Source organism: Sparus aurata, chromosome 2 (assembly GCF_900880675.1).
Source record: "Sparus aurata chromosome 2, fSpaAur1.1, whole genome shotgun sequence".
NCBI classification, from domain to species: Eukaryota; Metazoa; Chordata; class Actinopteri; order Spariformes; family Sparidae; genus Sparus; species Sparus aurata.
The window spans coordinates 11,797,091-11,816,539 of NC_044188.1; the positions used below are offsets into that span (position 1 = coordinate 11,797,091).

A 19,449-nucleotide genomic window follows, 5' to 3' on the forward strand; every position below is an offset into this window, starting at 1 on the left:
AATAGAGGCACAACAGTCAGGTAATAGTAAACTGCAATAGAGAAAGTAATAGACATCCCAAGTCAAAGTAGCAGCAAATAACCCTCATCACAGTGGAGATAACATATCCACCTCTCTAAGCTGCTTCAGTCATGTCAGTCTGGGGTGAGTGGAAGATCTGTCTTCTTAACAAATTGAAGAAGTGGGCCCCATAATTTCCCAAATTTACTGGAGCAGCCAGTTAAAGGCAGTCTGATTTTCTCAAACTTAAGAAAATAAAGGGTGTCCCTAATCCAGCGGAGGTGACAGGGCGGTATTGTTGTTTTCCGATTAATTACAATTAATCTTCTGGCCAGCAGGGTGGCTAAAGCAAGTACATCCTTTTTGGACTTGGCGAGTGAAGGAGGGGCAACCCCAAATAGTGCACTGAGAGCATTTGGCCTTAGTTTTCCCCTAACTACCTCTGACAGGGTGTTTAAAAATCTCAGTCCAATAGTTATATAGAGATGGACAATACCAGTGTGTGTATTAAGTTGTCAGACTTTGGCAGAGAAAGAGGACTCAGATGCAGGTTGGCAACGGTAAAGACAGGCTTTATTTTCTGATCAGTACTTTCTGACAAAACAGAATGAGTGACAAAACAAGAGGCTATGGAAATTTTTTTGTCCAAAGGACAAAAACACCTAACAAACAATGCACAACAAAGGAACAGAAAATGCTTCCGCAGGAGGAAAAAAAGATATAACTACTCTACTCTAGTGTCAACAAGTTCTATGAAAATTATCCAACCAAAATCACTCAGCGAGGAAAAGCACACAGGCTATAAACTTAGCTACACTATCTATGCTGAAAAAGGTACAAACCAAAACGCTCCAAACGGAGGAAAAACAAAACGCTATGAAATCAAACTGACCTGAAAGAAAGAAAAGACTGACCAAAAATGTATTAAATCAAAATCGCTCTTCTTCAGAGGAATACTATGAACAGAAAACAAAAGCTTGGCAATACCTAACTCGATCAAGGCAAGGCTGTGAAATAAGGCTGGATGTAATCGACAGGATGAACGAAATACTCTGGCAACGAGGACAGGGGAAGACCACGGCTGTGTCCAAATTCAGAGGCACCATCCTTCGGAGTGTGTATTTGAAGTGCAATTATGTCACTAAGCCGCACGAAGCCTGTCCAAAGTGTCCAAGTGTGCTCCAAATGCTCCCCACAAATGCCTCCTTCTTTTGCCTGTTTCTGGAGGACACACCGCTACTATCCTTCACGGCTACAAATTGCCCAAGATTCATTGCGCACCTAAAGAGAATAAATAAATAAATAAATAATGGTGACCTCAAGTGGCGCAGATCTCTCATTTAAATGTAAGTATTGGGTCTATACTTGGTTTTTAGTCATTTGAGCGTCAAACGCCAGATATGTTAAACTTCAAGGGACCTTAAAACCTCAAAATATCAGTTAAAATAAGTTGGTAATGCTCAACTTAATGCCTTTTACTTTCAACCCTTAGACGTTCAGAGGTTGACTTGTATCTTATCTCGTATTGTGACTGTGGAGATGTTATAGACTCGTTTACTTCTTGTACATAAATGGACCAAGATGAACAGATTTAGATCAGACTTTGATCCGTGTAAAGTCTAGTTAAACGTTGGAATAAAGAGCTATGTTTATGATTATCATCCTTATGATGATTATATTTTTTTGCTGTATTAGAACTCTTTTGTCTGTTTCACATTTCATTGTGTTTTAGGGAGTAAACAGAGAAGCTTCGTCACTGTCCGAGGTCAGAGCAAGATTTGTTCACAGGGCGAAACATTCCGCCGACTGGATGGGAGTAAGGCAATAATATATAATAATAAATAATAAATAGCCGATTTGTCAGTCCTGATGTCATTTTTTGTAAATCTTTGCATCCCTGTGTTAATGTGATCTTGTGTCTACTTTTTCTCTTGCTTCGAGGAGGAAGAAGACATGAGGCTGCAGAGAGGATGGAGAGGCTCTTCTCTGTTCCAGACAACAATCCTTACATTATTTCTGTTATATAGTTAATCTATGAGTTATTTTTAAATTATTTGTTCATAGTTGTTCATTTTATACAATTCATGAAATAAAACATTGTTTTATTGTTACATGGCGTCTATTCCATTAAGTATTTAAAGCTTAAGTATAATTTATAACAGCAAACAGGCAGGAGTCCCTGCAGTGCTGCTGGGCTGGATGGTGTCAGTGGGACATCATCTGGGTCGGTACTCAGGTGTTTGGGGGTCCAGTCTCCTCTGTCCACCACATCGTCCATCAACTGGATCTGCAGTTCTGACTCAGATGGCTGCCATGTCATTAAGAATGTTTTAAGAAAGAGGCAATAATTATAATTTCATACTCTAATTATAATAATAATAATGATAATAAATTACAGCAAACAAAACTATCTACCAAACATTTTAAATACAATGCCTTTAAAATCTAAATTAAAACCATATGTGGCAATCAGCAGTTTACATGTCAGCATTAACGTAATGTATCGGTATGTTAATGAGCCCAAACTGTTAGCTAGCTAATAATGATAATATTGATAACATTACTGTGGGTTCAATAACAGGTTTACCTCTCCACGGTCCTCTCAGCTGGAGATAAACCAGAGCTGCTTCTCCTCTTCCTCCACAAGCAGGAGGATTAAAAAGGAAATCAGGAATTCCTGAAGCTCAAACAGATCTGACAGTCAAACTTTACTCTTCTTGTCACTTTCGCGGACCTTACCTCACCAGAAATAGTGAGGTGCGGGTAGGGGCGGGAACATCTGGTGACGCAACCAGGAAATGCTGCGAAGGGTAGACCGTCCAATTTCACAACAGGCTGACGCTGCCTGCAGGTCTCTCTGAAGGACCCTGCCTTTGCTGGCAGCGAAGGATGGGTCCTTGAAGGATGCTGCCCCTGAATTTGGACACAGCCAAAGACTACATAGACATGAGGAGGGGAAGACAGGTGGAAACAGTCAGGGATCAGGGATGACGTCAGACCGGTGACACAAGAGGAAGGGCAAGTGACCTGAAACGAGAGGAGAGTTAACTTTCAAAATAAAACACAAATTCACGAGACAAAAAACTCCAGACAGGACATCCCTCACCGCGGTGTGACATAAGTTCGCAGGAGATAGCTTTACAGTCCAGTTTTAGCAAGATCAGCAACAAATTACACTGTAATTAAGTGAAACTATTTTAAATAATCCCCAAAATAAAGTCATCATTCTTTGAGCTCTGTGTTTTGTCTGACTGTTGATAATATGGAACTACATTTCTTGAATTACAGCCTCTGTTTTCTAATAACCCATCATAGGTCAGTGTTGGTGACATTAAGTCTGGTGCCTACAATAATATTTGGTATTAAGGATAAAAGAGTGTGTAATTAATACATTTCAGATATGATATGTTATTGCATTTGATGTCTAATTGCATGATCTTGGACATTACTTTGTTATAAGGGTGTAATTCCTTATCATTGTATTTAAGTATGGGTCTGAAAAGTTATTGTATGGGTTTCTAATTACAGCATGATTTAGGTATATGATTTAAATTAAGGTTTTAATTGTCTAATTGTTATAGTTATTGCCTTATTTGATAAAAATTATGGCTTACTATGTCTTCTAAGATTATTAAAGATATACCTGTCTTTGTTTACTATCTAATGAAGACCAGAAAGTATGGCTTATTACGTCTTATTACTGCATTTCAAACTGAAGTGCGAGCAATTATTCTGTTGTAGTAAGAAAATCAAAACACACTAATCACTTCAAGAGGAACAACTGTGGGTGTGTGCTGCTTGTGTCATCAGTGTTACTGATACAACATACACCTATTATAAATACTCAAATCAACAGTTAACTTGCAGAGTGCAAGGGGGGTAGGTTTGATTCAAGGTACTGTTTTCAAAGTTGACACTTAGTCTTGTGATATTTGTTATAGGAGCTTTTAGCCAAGAGTGACATGTTTCTGTTTATAATGTCATTTGTAGCATGTAACTGACATGAGACTATGATGTTATGTTTGAATATGTTAAATTTAATGGTATTTGTCTTCAGTAAAAACAATGTGAATGAAATGCTTTACCTCTTATATGCATCATGCACTCTTTTTTCAGGTTTGATGTGAAGGTTGTTTTACACAGACTGAATTTATTGAACTCCACATTGTTGCAATTTTGACATTGAGATTTTTTTTAAATATCCAGAACAGCTGCATCCATGTCTTTGTTCCTCTGGTTCCTCACTCGGTGGCCCTCTTCAGCCCTCTCCCTGCTACTTCTCAGTGTAGTGGGCAGACAGACAGGGCTGGAGGTGGTTCAGGCGACAGTGTGCTCACGGTGGGGTGCAACCAGAGACAAGAGCCTCTCCCAGGATGGAGATGTAATTATCGGTGGACTTTTTAATCTGTATTACATACCTTCAGCTATAGAACAGGGCTACACCAAGCTGCCAAGTTATGAACCTTGCACCGGGTAAAACTTAACTTCAACATGTTTTGCTTTCAAATGTCTGGTAATTATTATGCTATACCATATATATGATGGCATGATTTTTTATGAACCTTGCATCAGGTAAAACTTAATGACACCATCTATTGTTGTTGATGTCTGTTGATTAATATATTCTTCATATGACTAAAGCACATTGTTTTTTTTTCAAATTTTTCCCTTTTCTTCTTTTCCTTAATGTCACTGTCTTGTATTTTGTTCAATATGATGATATGTGATCATATTGTATTATATTTCTTCACTATTCTTTTTAACCTCCTTTGGTCTCAGTTTAGATCTAGAGGCATTAAAATATACATATGCTATGGTCTTTGCCTTGGAGGAAATCAATCGTAACAGCACCCTGCTACCAGGAGTGAAGCTGGGCTACCGTATAGTTGACAGCTGTGGCAGATACCCCTGGTCCCTGCATGGTGCACTGTCAATGGTTGGAGGAGACACACACCTCTGTAATTTAACAGCTTTTATGCCTCGATCTGCAGCTCATGAACAACCAGGAGAGACAGCAGGTATGATTTGACACAAGTTAGTATGCACTAAACATTTCCTATGTCCATATTAATTGTTAAATAACAACTTATGTGATTTTAGTATTAAATACTTGTTGTTATGTCTAATGCCAACAATAGGTGGTGAGCTTGTTCCATTGCTCATTTGTGCTGCCTCATCTACAACAGGCATAATTATGTCTCAGATCCTGGGGCCTCTCTCTGTGCCATTTGTGAGTTTCATTACAACAGGAAATAAGACCCTGATTATCTTTGTTTTCATAAAGTCTACATGAAGGGTTTGATAAGATGTTTTTAATTTTTTAATTTCTATAAAATGTTATTGTTGTAAGAGCAGTGACAAAATAAAAATTCTGTTTCTTTTCACCAGATCAGCTACTTGGCTAGCTGCCCCTGTCTTAGTGACAGAACTAAGTTTCCAAACTTCTTCAGAACAATCCCCAGTGATATTTACCAAGCCCGGGCCATGGCACAGCTGGCTATACGCTTCAATTGGACATGGATGGGAGCGGTCATAGTAAACACGGATTATGGTCAATTGGCATTACAGGTGGATGTTTTTAAGTAATAAACTCTAAATTACCTGGAGAAGTATCTCATGTATATCCTTGATTTGTAGTACAAATAAGATATAAGAAGTAATTTTTTGTTTTGAATTCCATATTTCAGGTTTTTCAGGAGGAGATTCAGGGGAAAGGAGTGTGTTTGGAATTCATAGAAACTGTTCACAGAGAAACTATAGTGAATGATGCCAGACGTGCAGCTCTCAAAATTAAAGCTTCGACTGCAACAGTGATTGTGATCTTTTGCTGGTATACAGATGTAAAGAAATTATTTCTGGAACTGGCCAAGAGAAATGTCAGTAACTGACAAAAAACATTTCTATAGGCTAAATGGTTGATCATTAAACATAGAAGCACAGTTTGTAAGAACAAAATTCTGCTTTTCTTGTAGTTTATATTAGTGTTTTCTTGTTGTAGGTGACAGACAGACAGTTTCTGGCCAGTGAGTCTTGGAGCACCAGTGATGATCTTCTTCAAGATCCTTACATCTCTAGAGTGGCAAGTGGTGTTCTTGGTGTGGCCATTCATAGTTCAATGATACCTGGATTTGAAAATTATCTCAGGAGTATGCACCCAAGTCATCGTCCTGATGATAAATTCTTCAGAGAATTCTGGCAAAAGGAGTTTGGATGCACTCCTGGATCTGAACAATCACAAGAACCAGGAGCTTCATATTTATCTTCACCACACAGACCACGGTCTGACCATTCACTAAATGATTGTTCTTCATCTCTGACCAAAGAGACCCGTCTGATAGCACTACCATCCTGCAGTGGGACAGAGTCCCTGGAGGGAGTGCAGCATCCCTTCACTGACACCTCTCAGCTAAGGGTGGCATATAATGTGTACCTGGCTGTTTATGCTGCAGCCCATGCCCTCCACAGCCTTCTCTCCTGCCCAAACAGAGACAGCCCTCCTGGAAACAACAGCTCCACTTGCTCCTCTCCAAAACACATCAAACCCAGAGAGGTAAACAAAAAAACAAATGTCATTGTCATCATATCCATAAGAAGTAGTGTAGTTCATAAAAATGTAGATAACTGTAAATGTATTTTTTTTATGTGCATAACGTCTTTCAACATCTGATGGTTTCAGCTGTTGCAGCACTTGAATAAAGTGAACGTCACCACACCACAAGGTGAAATGTTTCATTTCCAAGGTGCGGACATTCCGGCAAAGTACGACCTTGTCAACTGGCAGACCACCCCTGAGGGGTCACTTAAACTTGTGTTGATTGGTCGTGTGGACGGGTTTGACCTCAACCTTAATGAGTCAGCTATTCAGTGGAGCACAAGATCCAATCAGGTAGTCACATCAACAAGTTGTGTGAAGGCTACTAAAAATGATCTGTTGCAATGACTGCCTCGCTTTTTATTTAGGTTCCTGTTTCAGTGTGCAGTGAGAGCTGCCCCCCAGGTACCCGAAGGGCCAACAGGAAAGGAGAACCTCTCTGCTGCTTTGACTGTATCCCATGTGCTGAAGGGGAGATTAGCAATGGAACTGGTGAGGAAATCACTCCCTTGGGAAAGGGGAATTCATTTTTGCAAGGTTAATTTTCTCATTTGTGTTTCACTTCCCTTCTCCCTCTACCAGGTTCTCTTCACTGTGAGCGTTGTCCATCTGAGTTCTGGTCCAATGTTGAACAAACAGCCTGTGTCCCTCGTCAGCTGGACTTCCTTTCCTTTAATGAAACATTGGGCATTACTTTGACCACTGCAGCTGTGTCTGGTGCTGCATTGACGACAGCTGTGTTTGTAGTGTTTATTTTATACCACAAAACACCTATGGTACGAACCAAGAATATTTTACCAGATGTATGTATTTGACATTAATGTAATTTTTTTTCTCTGACAAAGTATCGCATTGTTTAAATGGCCACATCTTAGTCTGTTAATCTGATTCACCTCTAGGTGCGAGCCAACAATTCAGAACTGAGCTTCCTGCTTCTTCTGTCTCTGAAGCTCTGCTTCCTTTGCTCGCTGGTCTTCATCGGTCGTCCATCAGTCTGGTCCTGTCGGTTCCAGCAGGCAGCCTTTGGGATCAGCTTTGTACTTTGTGTTTCCTGCCTTCTGGTCAAAACCCTCGTAGTTCTTGCTGTTTTCCGCTCAGCTCGGCCTGGTGCTGAAACCTTGATGAAGTGGTTTGGTCCGGGCCAACAGAGAGGAAGTGTCTGCCTCTTTACTTCTGTACAGGTACAAATTTTGTTTTAGTGATTAAATCAAGAGAATATTTTATCACATACTGTAACATGATATTGAATAATAACACTAGCATGTGTTCACTTTTCATTCAGGTTATCATCTGTGCCATATGGCTGTCCCTCAGCCCCCCGGAGCCTCGACGCGATCTGGGTTTCAAAGGGTCAAAGGTCACCCTGGAGTGTGCCATGGCTTCTGTGGTGGGCTTTGCTCTGGTTCTGGGCTACATTGGCTTGCTGGCCTGCACCTGCCTCCTCTTGGCCTTTCTTGCTCGGAAACTCCCTGACAACTTCAACGAGGCCAAACTTATCACCTTCAGCATGCTGATATTCTGTGCTGTCTGGGTGGCCTTTGTCCCTGCCTACGTTAGTTCTCCTGGGAAGTATGTTGTCGCTGTGGAAATTTTTGCAATCCTGGCCTCAAGCTATGGTTTACTGATCTGTATTTTCGCCCCCAAATGTTTCATCATTCTTTTGAAGCCTGGGAAGAACACCAAGAAACACCTGATGGCTCGATAGTTATTCTTGCTTGAGTGTATGCTCTTGACATTTTATCATACTTGTCTTGCAGCCCCCCCAACTTACATAGGCCTAGTATCCTATGCGTGTTCCTGAGCAGGGACGTGCACATGAATATAGAGGGGCAGGGGTTCAAAGTCAGAAAAGGGCAGTATGTGCGCGCGCATAGTACGCACCAACATTTTTTTCAGGCCTTAATAACACAATATGTAGATTAACTTAAAATTAGTAAGCAAAGTATTTATAGAAAGCTAACTACTTAGCTGTGTATCCTGTGTAGCTGTGAGTGATATGCAACTGCTATTTCTTTTGTGTCAACTAATTATTGTCAACATGAGTTTATTCACATTATCATAATACTGAGATTTGGAAGACATGCAATTCAGCTGCAATTCTTAAAAAAACTATCAAACACTGGTTTATTATCAGGCTATTTATTGGAGGGCAAGTGCAAACTAGAAATACAGGCTACACATCTAAAAATGTGACAAAACCAAGAAATGACTACTGTGACTGCTACTGTGGATGCTAGTAGAACAACAATGTTTACAACAGCAAAGTCACAATGAACTCAATATCTGGAAGAAGTTTAAGATTTGTGGCAAGATAAACAGCCGACACAGACAGCTGTCAGAATATTGTCAGATTAGATTATTAACTCTCATTAACAAGCAGTTAGTTTAACAAGGACAAATGGACACTCTTCTGAAATATGACTCATATTTATCACGTTGAATAAGTGACAGGCGACTTGTTAGCCCCCACAAGGAAGTTATGTTAATGGATTTATAACTCACAAAGGTTCAAGTCGCTCCACTGTCACGTCTCATCTATGTGCGTGGTGGAGTTCTCGATGAGGCAGTGGTCTCTCTCGCTCCCTCTTTGTCTTCAAAATAAGAGCTTTACATTGCATCCCATTGGTGTTTAGAACTGGGTTCTTAGCGGGGGCTTTTAATTTGAAAGCAGCGACCGTTCGTAGAGAGGGACGGAGCGGAGCCGCAGCGGACAGAGAAGCACACTCCCAACACCATATTATGACGATATACGTACGGTAGATAACCGTGGCATTTTTAGACCGCCGTTTTTTTGACATCCCTTTGCACAACAGGAATTTATGTATTCATTAAAAAACACACAAAAAGGGCACTTTATAATAAGAGGCAAAAAGGGCAGGGGCTCAAGCACCCTTTGGGCCTTATGTGTGCACGTGCCTGTTCCTGAGTCTGTGTTAAGTACATTTTTATCATTTAATAATGTGAAAGGCACCAATTTTGAGAAAAGTGGATTTTGAGTCTCATTCCAAACTCGTCAAATAATGGTGCTTTGGGATGGCGACCGACCTGTCCTACAATCCCAAAGTGTCAGTTTTTGCAAGTTGGGAATGAGACTCAAAAATCAACTTTCTTACCTTTAATCCTTAATGTACTTAGCTGTATATATTAAAGAAATGTCTTTTAGCCAGAAATAGTAACTTTGATTGCTAACTGAATATGTAATACTATTTCTGCTGTTCTTAATTCACCGTCCATATAACATTAATCATTTGCAATCAAAGAAAAAATTCGATTCTAATTCAATCCTGGTCAATAAAAATGTTAGTTGATTTGGATTCATGTGGTTGGTCTTTGTCTTTCATTAAATACTGTACCACAACTGACAACAAAAACTCTGTCAGTTTGTAAAAAAAAAAGAAAAAAACTTCACAGTGCATTCATCTACAGGTAACTGACAAGATAGGGATATTGTGGGTTGTTGCAGCTTACCTAGATGGCCAAAGTAAAGTTAAATTCTTCTTATTAGTTTCCTAAGGATTTAGCTGTCTTTGTTTACTGTCTGATAAAGACCATATTATTTTTAGTTTTGACAAAAGGTACATGTCATTGGGTCTTATTAGTGTACTCAAAAATAAAGTGTGATCCATTATTCTGTTGTAGTAAGAAGATAATACATTTGAAGGATAAACACATATCTGGTACAAGTATCATGACGTGACTGCGGCCTTCACCTCAACCAAAAGTTTAGAGGAGCTGCAAGACATAACTGGCCACAGCAAATAAGTGGTGTCGAAAAAAACCCATAAAAAATACCATATTTCTCCCCTTAATTTGTCAAGAACCAATTAAAAATAGACTATATTGAAAAGTATCCTGTTGTGAGAGTGATGCTGAACGTTATTTTTACATCCACAGGTGCATTTACTCAGATTTCAATGCAACCTGAAAACTCATGCCCACAGCTAACTTCAAACACACTTATCACATCCTAGCATTCAATTGTTTTTCCACCATCACCAGAGAGGAATAACTTTGGGTGTGTGCTGCTTGTGTCATCAGTTTTACTAATACACTTTACACCTATTATAAATACACAAATCAACACTTCACTTGTGCAGAGTGCGAGGGGGTAGGTTTGATGCATGGTACTACACAACACTGAAAATCAGCGTTGACACTTAGTCTTGTGATATTTGTGATAGGAGCTTTTCAACCAAGTGAGACATGTTTCTGTTTATAATGTATATTTGCAGATAGCTGACATTAGACTATGATGTTACATTTGGACATGTTGACTTTAAAGGGATTTGTGTTTAACAGGAGCCGTTGAACACTCATGAGGTACCTTACCATTTCTTCTGAACTTAATGGAGGTATTAGGTCGATGAAGAGCCTTTAATGTGAATTGTGTTTTACACCGATCAAAATGACTGAACATCTCAATCATGCATATTGTGACATTCAAATATGTGCTAAATGTCCACAACAGTTGGATCCATGTCTTTGTTCTTCTGGTTCCTCACTCGGTGGCCCTCCCCAGCCCTCTCCCTGCTGCTTCTTGGTGTAGTCGAGATGGTTCAGGCGACAATGTGCTCACGATGGGGTGTACCGAGTGACATGAGCCTCTCTCAGTATGGAGATGTGATTATCGGTGGACTTTTTAATCTCCATTACAAACCTTCGGCTGTAGAACAGGGCTACACCAAGCTGCCAAGTTATGAACCTTGCACCGGGTAAAACTTGATGACAACATGTACTGTTTTTGAGTGTCTGTTCATTATTATGTTGTTCAGATGATGGTCCAACATTTTTTGTCATGCTCATATGTTTTTGTTAAACATAATTTAATTCCACAAAATGTTGACCTAAACAGTTATGCAATGTTTATAATACTTTGGTTATTTCATAAGAGGTCCACTATTAAAAAAATGTTGATGTTATACATGTCTGAGAAATACATATTTTTATTATGTATATTTATTTTTAAACAGATTTTGCTGTAATGCATTGACATGAGCATATGTGCAAATAAATGTGAATGTAATCATATTCTTAACAATTATTTTCATGTTTCTTTGACAGCTATTGTAATTTATTTTGTCCGCTACTGTTTTTTTTTTCTCCTGTGGTCTCAGTTTAGATCTAGAGGCATTAAAATATACATATGCTATGGCGTTTGCAGTGAAGGAAATCAATCATCACAGCACCCTGCTACCAGGAGTGAAGCTGGGCTACCGTATACTTGATAGCTGTGGCATATACCCCTGGTCACTGCAAAGTGCAATGTCAATGGTTGGAGGAGACACACACCTCTGTAATTTCACAGCTTTTACGCCTCGATCTGCAGTATATGAACAAACAGGGGAGATAGCAGGTATTACTTAGTTATATGTATCGTATGCACTTAACATATATCCATAAAAATAATATCTTGTGTAAGTACAGTTTTAAATGATTGTTGTTATATAATTTATGTCTAATGATATCAGCAGGTGATCAGCTTGTTCCTTTGCTCATTTGTGCTGCCTCGTCCACAACAGGCATAATAATGTCTCGGATGCTGGGCCCTCTCTCCGTGCCAGTTGTGAGTTTCATTACAATAGGAAATAAGACCCTGACCCCTTTTATACAGTCTACACAATGAGTCTGATAAGATTTTACAAAACATTTTAATTCAAAATAAAATGGCGTTATTGCTGTATAAACAATGTCCAAATTAAAATTCTGTGTCTTTTCATCAGATCAGCTACTTGGCTAGCTGCCCCTGTCTTAGTGAAAGGACAAAGTTTCCAAACTTCTTCAGAACAATCCCCAGTGATATTTACCAAGCCCGGGCCATGGCACAACTGGCTATACGCTTCAACTGGACATGGATGGGAGCTGTGATAGAAAACTCGGATTATGGTCAATTGGCAATACAGGTTTATGGTTTTGTTATTATAATGTTAATTGTTAAATGTTTTTCCTTGATAAGTAGTACAAATTAGATCTAATAAATGATTTGTTATTTGACTTTGATATTTCAGGTATTTCAGGAGGAGATTCAGGGGAAAGGAGTGTGTTTGGAATTCATAGAGACTCTCCGCAGAGAAACTATAGTGAATGATGCCAGACGTGCAGCTCTCACAATTGAAGCTTTGACTGCAAGGGTGATTCTGATCTTTTGCTGGTATACAGATGTAAAGAAAGTACTTCTGGAGCTGGCCAAGATAAATGTGAGTAACTGGAATCAGTATTTTCATAGGTAAAGGATGCCTTTCTTAGACGAGAGAATTGTATTTATTTACCAGTTCTTCTTATAGTAGTTTATTTCAGTGTTTTCTAATTGTAGGTGACAGACAGACAGTTTCTGGCCAGTGAGTCTTGGAGCACCAGTGATGATCTTCTTCAAGATCTTGCCATCTCTACAGTGGCAAGTGGTGTTCTTGGAGTGGCCATTCGAAGTTCAACAATACTTGGATTTGAAAATTATCTCAGGAGAATGCACCCAAGTCATCGTCCTGATGACAAATTCTTCAGAGAATTCTGGCAAAAGGAGTTTGGATGTACTCCTGGAGCTGAACAATCACAAGATCCACAAGCCACATATTTCTCTTCACCACGCAGAACATGGTCTGACCATTCATCAAATCTTTCGTCTTCATCTTTGACCAAAGAGACCCTTCTGAAAGCTTCTCTACCACCCTGCAGTGGGACAGAGTCCCTGGAGGGAGTGCAGCATCCCTTCACTGACACCTCTCAGCTAAGGGTGGAATATAATGTGTACCTGGCTGTTTATGCTGCAGCCCATGCCCTCCACAGCCTTCTCTCCTGCCCAAACAGAGACAGGCCTCCTGGAAACAACAGCTCCACCTGCTCCTCTCGAAAACACATCAAACCCAGAGAGGTAAACAGAAATACTTCCAGCTACATCTTATCTACAACAGAGAACTTTCTTAAAATTCTGATGAACTGATTATTAGACATGATTGCAAGTAAAGTAGTAAATTGACTACATATATATGGTTTTCTGGTCTTACTACCCACCCAAAGTTACCCTGTGATGCAGCTGGATTTTTAAAATGTGTTAATCACTTGATTATGAATCCCTCTTGCCAAACTTAAAGCCATGCGTTTAACACCATTCAAATGTACTCACACACATAATCGATGAAAAAGCCACCATGAGCAAACATCAACATGTAGACATGTGGACTACAGTGGCTGGGGACTGAAGTCTCAGCCTTCCAATTTGTGTTAGACCACTCTACCTCCTGGGCCACAGCCATCCCCAAATAATAGCACAGCCATCCCCAAATAATAGAGATGTTGTTTCATCAATATTTATTGTTTTCAGCTGTTGCAGCACTTGAACAGAGTGAATGTCACCACACCACAAGGAGAAATGTTTCATTTCCAAGGTGCCGATATTCCAGCCAAGTACGACCTCATCAACTGGCAGAACACCCCTGAGGGGTCACTTAAACTTGTTTTGATTGGTCGTGTGGACGGGTTTGACCTCCACCTTAATCAGTCAGCTATTCAGTGGAACACAGGAACCAATCAGGTAGTCACATTAAGAAGTTGTGTCAAGGCTACTAAAAATTATCTGTTGCAATGACTGGCTTTTTGTTTAGGTTCCTGTTTCAGTGTGCAGTGAGAGCTGCCCCCCAGGTACCAGAAGGGCCAACAGGAAAGGAGAACCTCTCTGCTGCTTTGACTGTATCCCATGTGCTGAAGGGGAGATTAGCAATACAACTGGTGAGGAAATCACTCCATTGGTAAAGGGAAATTCATGTTTGCAAGTTTAATTTTCCCATTTGGAAATCAGTTTCCCACTCCCTCCACCAGGTTCTCTTCACTGTGAGAGTTGTCCATCTGAGTTCTGGTCTAATGTTAACCAAACAGCCTGTGTCCCTCGTCAGCTGGACTTTCTTTCCTTTAATGAAACATTGGGCATTACTCTGACCACTGCAGCTGTGTCTGGTGCTGCAGTGACGACAGCTGTATTTGTTGTGTTCATTTGCTATCATCAAACACCTATGGTAAGAACACAAAGTAAGGAAACAGTTGAAATTCCTGTCACATTTCTCTCCAACAAAGTATCTCACTGTTTAAATATAAATCTGATTTGCCTCTAGGTGCGAGCCAATAATACAGAACTGAGCTTCCTGCTTCTTCTGTCGCTAAAGCTCTGCTTCCTTTGCTCGCTGGTCTTCATTGGTCGTCCATCAGTCTGGTCATGTCGGTTCCAGCAGGCAGCCTTTGGGATCAGCTTTGTACTTTGTGTTTCCTGCCTTTTGGTCAAAACCCTTGTAGTTCTTGCTGTTTTCCGCTCAGCTCGGCCTGGTGCTGAAACCTTGATGAAGTGGTTTGGTCCGGGCCAACAGAGAGGAAGTGTCTGCCTCTTTACTTCTGTACAGGTATGAATACTGTCTTTTGATTACTGTCTTACTGATATTGAATAATAACACTGAAATATGTTCAATTTTCATTCAGGTTATCATCTGTGCCATATGGCTGTCCCTCAGCCCCCCGGAGCCTCGACGTGATCTGGGTTTCAAAGGGTCAAAGGTCACCCTGGAATGTGCCATGGTTTCTGTGGTGGGCTTTGCTCTGGTTCTGGGCTATATCGGCCTGCTGGCCTGCACCTGCCTCCTCTTGGCCTTTCTTGCTCGGAAACTCCCTGACAACTTCAACGAGGCCAAACTGATCACCTTCAGCATGCTGATATTCTGTGCTGTCTGGGTGGCCTTTGTCCCTGCTTACGTTAGCTCTCCTGGGAAATATGTTGTCGCTGTTGAGATTTTTGCAATTCTGGCCTCCAGCTATGGTTTACTGATCTGTATATATGCACCCAAATGTTTCATCATTCTCTGTAGGCCAGAGAAAAACACCAAGAAACACCTGATGGCCAGATAGTGTTTCTAGCTTTACTGTGAACTGATGACTCTAATATAAATGTCTGTTGAACCCTCTATTTGCCCTGGCCTGGTATCATTTATGTCTTCATTAGTGTGTGTCATGTACATATTTGAGGTACTTTGTGGTATGATGTTAAGAACTGTGCTGAAGGCACACATATTTAAGGCTTTGATTGTTAACTGAATATTTAAGAACATTTCTGCTGTTCTTTGACATCATTTAAATGATAATGTAACATTATTATCAAAGAGAAATACATACTTCAATTAAATACTGACAAATTACACCGTTTGATGAGCATAGTATGTTATTTCTATTATACTTTATCCATTAATTCAAATTAATGGGTTTCGTGGATTTAAATGAATACAATAAAGACATTTTACTTTGACAGTGGCTCACTGTCATATATTGGCCTTACGCAGTTAAATTGATTTTAACTTTTATTTAAAAAGCTGAGCTTCAGAATGACTCATCACATAGGACATCAAAATCATATAACTGAGAGTAATGATGAAGTCTATCACCCATTATTCTCCACCCAGTTAATACACTGATAACTAATCACACATGGACATCTTTTTTCTTAAACTGCATGTACCCAGTAAGGACCACTAGATGGAAGTATTATACCACTAAATGATGCTCCGCTACATCTTTCCTCATCTCTCAACAAGGTTCCTTTCTTGTTTGACTGGCAGTACATCAGCATAATCTTGAGCAGGCTTGCAACAGCTTGCAAATTCCCTATTTGTAATTTAAGAATTTGCTTTATAGGTAATGTAATGTCCCTAATCTTATTGCTGTGCAACTTAATCAATTCTTTCGTCCCAAATATAGACATCCAAATCTGTCCAAATACAAATTATAAATCAGCACTTTAGAATGAGGTCAAGATATTAATTCCAATCAAATCCAATCAATTTTATTTATATACCCCAAAATCACAGTCACATTGCCTCAGTGGGCTTTACAATCTGGACAGTGAACAACAGCCTCTGTCCATAGACCTTGACATAACTATGTATATATTGTAGAGGCAGCTGTAATCAGAGCGCATTTGTCCACCAAACCCCCTTTAATTTGGTCAAGCCTAATACAATATCAAACTTGATAGCCCTGTTTCACTCTAAATTTCAAACCACCCTCAACTCCTTAACCATAATATGAGCTCACCAAAGCTCGGACCAGATTATATTTACTCATAGATACCAGCCACCTAAATATGGCTGATTTTCAGGATCCCTACATTATTCCCTGAGAAATTAACAAATGTGGAAAAATGTCCTATCGCGTTCAGGTAAGTGAGAAGGTAAAGGTAAAGTTTGTTCATCCAGATTCGCACCAAAAGGTCATGGAGTTTAGTCTGGCCAAGACCCATCCTCCATCCAAGTTTTGTGTAAATCTGTGAAGCAGTTTTTGTATAATCCTCCTGACCAACTGAGCAACCGAATATCAAACTAATGGACCCCAGACCACTTAATAAACAGCAGATACATTACACACTTCTCATCCTGTGGAGGTCGGGTAGAAGCATATGTTCATGTTATTTTTTCACCAAAGCTGATTTCATATTTTATTTCACATTCACATCTTGCAGACAGCGACCAATTGAGGCAAATGCGGTGTTTCAGTCAGCGAAACTGAAAAACCCTCTCTTAAACCCTCTTTTTCTGTCATGTTCTACCAAGGAGACATTGGATAATTTAAAGGGAATTATACATTTGTAGCCTGTTTCTTTGAGTGGCCACGTTACTTAATCTCTTTCAAAAGGTGAATTGCATACAGCAGCTACAGTATAATAATTAATCTGCTGTAGATATTTTTTTGTTAGATGATGTCAGCCTTCTAGTTATGAGCTGCAAAACAAACTGCAAAACAAACAGCCTCAACTGATCCCCTCTGTGCCACCTCTTTGTCAGTGTGTAATGGGATGTAATTGTTTGTAAAATTAACAATGATGGAGGTGAGGTGAGAAACAGCTGCGGCTCATCAGTTCCTCCTTAACCCCCCTGATTTAATGCTGACGAAACGTAGTCCTGTGAGATTACATTTATATTTAGCAGACATTTTTGTCCAAAGCAACTTACAGTAATTCATACATACATTCAAACACTGCTGGTGGTAGATCCCATGCTGACCAGCACATCAGGAGCAGTTTGGGGTTCAGTATCTTGCTAAAGGACACTTCCACATGCAGACCAGGGAATCGATCCAGCAACCTTCGATAACAAGACGCTGGCTCAACCCCTTGAGCCACAGCCGCCCCAGACTAGATGACCATTTGCGCTTTTGAGCTAGTTTCCCAAACACATTCTCACTTTGTTAACTCACAGCATTTAAACCACTGTGTCATGTTGAAGCTCCTGGTCCTGATCATAATGTAGTTGCTTCTTAGTCTACATATACATGCAAACGAGCAGCTATGAAACAAGCACAATTGTTGACATGCTTGATCTACAAATATTGTGTGGACAATTACAAAGTATATCGGCAGACCAGAAAATCATGAAACTGGAATATCTTTCTTGGATGCCTTATCTTGTACACTGTAAGCACAACTTTAAGCAAAACTCTCGCCAAAATGCAACCTAGGCTTTTTTTGTGAATGTACCTGAGTCAAACCTTCATTTAAAAGCATAATTACGACGAAAGAGGCACTTTTAAGATTTACCGTATTCTCGTTTTCGGGTCAAACTCATTTTCAATGGGAGTGCTACGGGCACTTTTACGATAGCATCAAAATCGCTATTTTTACACACTAAGAAGGCTCGACACAACATGAAACTTTGCTCGTAGTATCACCAGGGTCTCTACACATGAACACAAGCATTGAGAACATTGTTCGTGTACAAAAAGTTTGGAAAGAAAGTTTTTGAACAACTCACGTTAGCAGTTGCTTGTTCCATTAGCCACTGTCATGGCAGCCGAGAAGTATCAATCTCAGAATGTGAAGTAACTTGTTGTGTAAAGCCTTCTTAGTGTTTTAAAAAATAGGGATTTTGATGCTATCATAGTAATGCCTGTAGCACTCCCATGGAAAATGAGTTTGAGCTGAAAACGGAAATACGGTAAATCTTAAAAGTGCTGCTTTCATCGTAATTATGTGTTTACACAAAGGTTTGACTTGGGTACATTCACAAAAAAAGAGAGACAGCGAGATCTTCAACTAGATACTGTTGAATACCATGTTGTCTCAAGTGCAGTTTTCCTCTTCATGTTCATTGAATATCATCTGTATTATCATTAATGATACAATTAAGTAGTGGCATGTTGTGCCAGGCTGTGGCATGTTGTGGAACTGCATAGCAACTGTTATATTAAGATATTTTTATAATTGTATTCATTCATATTAGATATTGTAATATTTCCAACACTGTCAGTGTCCATTGTCACTCTGTTGCTGCTTAAGATAAGATAAGATTTCCCTTAATAGTCCCACAACGGGGAAAATCCAGCGTCACAGCAGCACAGATGGCTAGTGAAGAAGAAGCATATAAACCAGCGATCCTCAATAGGCGGCCCGCCGGCCTCCTGTTTGTGGCCCCCGAACTGTTATTCCTTCACCATGTGTTTTGGTTGGGTCAGCACGTGTACACCGGGACTTGTCTCCATGCCAACGATACAGAGACAGCTGGGTCACTCACTTCTGCGAGCGCAACATTTAACTATCACTTTCGTTTTCGGAGCAGTTCGCGTACTCACATTTTGCCGGTGGTAAAAGATTGAAAATGGTGTGTTTCCAAGTAAACTGCTATTACAAAGAGGACAGTGAAAATCCGCGACTCAGAGAAATAGGGATTTAAGATTTGCATTCATTCTCCCTCTGACTAGGACAAGCCCCACGTATCTGACTGTGCAGTGGTAACACAGGCCAGACGTATTTTTAACTACTACTACCTTGTCTTATTATGTATACTCAAACACACAAATGTTGGAACGGACGGAGATTCTCCCGGCAAACACCCTTTCAC

The 19,449-nt window shown here is 39.9% G+C and overlaps 1 protein-coding gene and 1 long non-coding RNA gene across 2 annotated transcripts in view; one reads left to right on the forward strand and one right to left on the reverse strand.

The window, feature by feature from the left end:
* Nucleotides 1–19,449, reverse strand: part of LOC115571763 (extracellular calcium-sensing receptor-like) — a 77,252-nt gene that overhangs the window by 28,085 nt on the left and 29,718 nt on the right. The gene's annotated exons all lie outside the window — the stretch shown is intronic.
* LOC115595555 (uncharacterized) lies at nt 1,305–1,988 on the forward strand. The gene is made up of 3 exons (XR_003986717.1): nt 1,305–1,346; nt 1,733–1,816; nt 1,942–1,988. It is a non-coding gene; the product is annotated as an uncharacterized LOC115595555 (long non-coding RNA).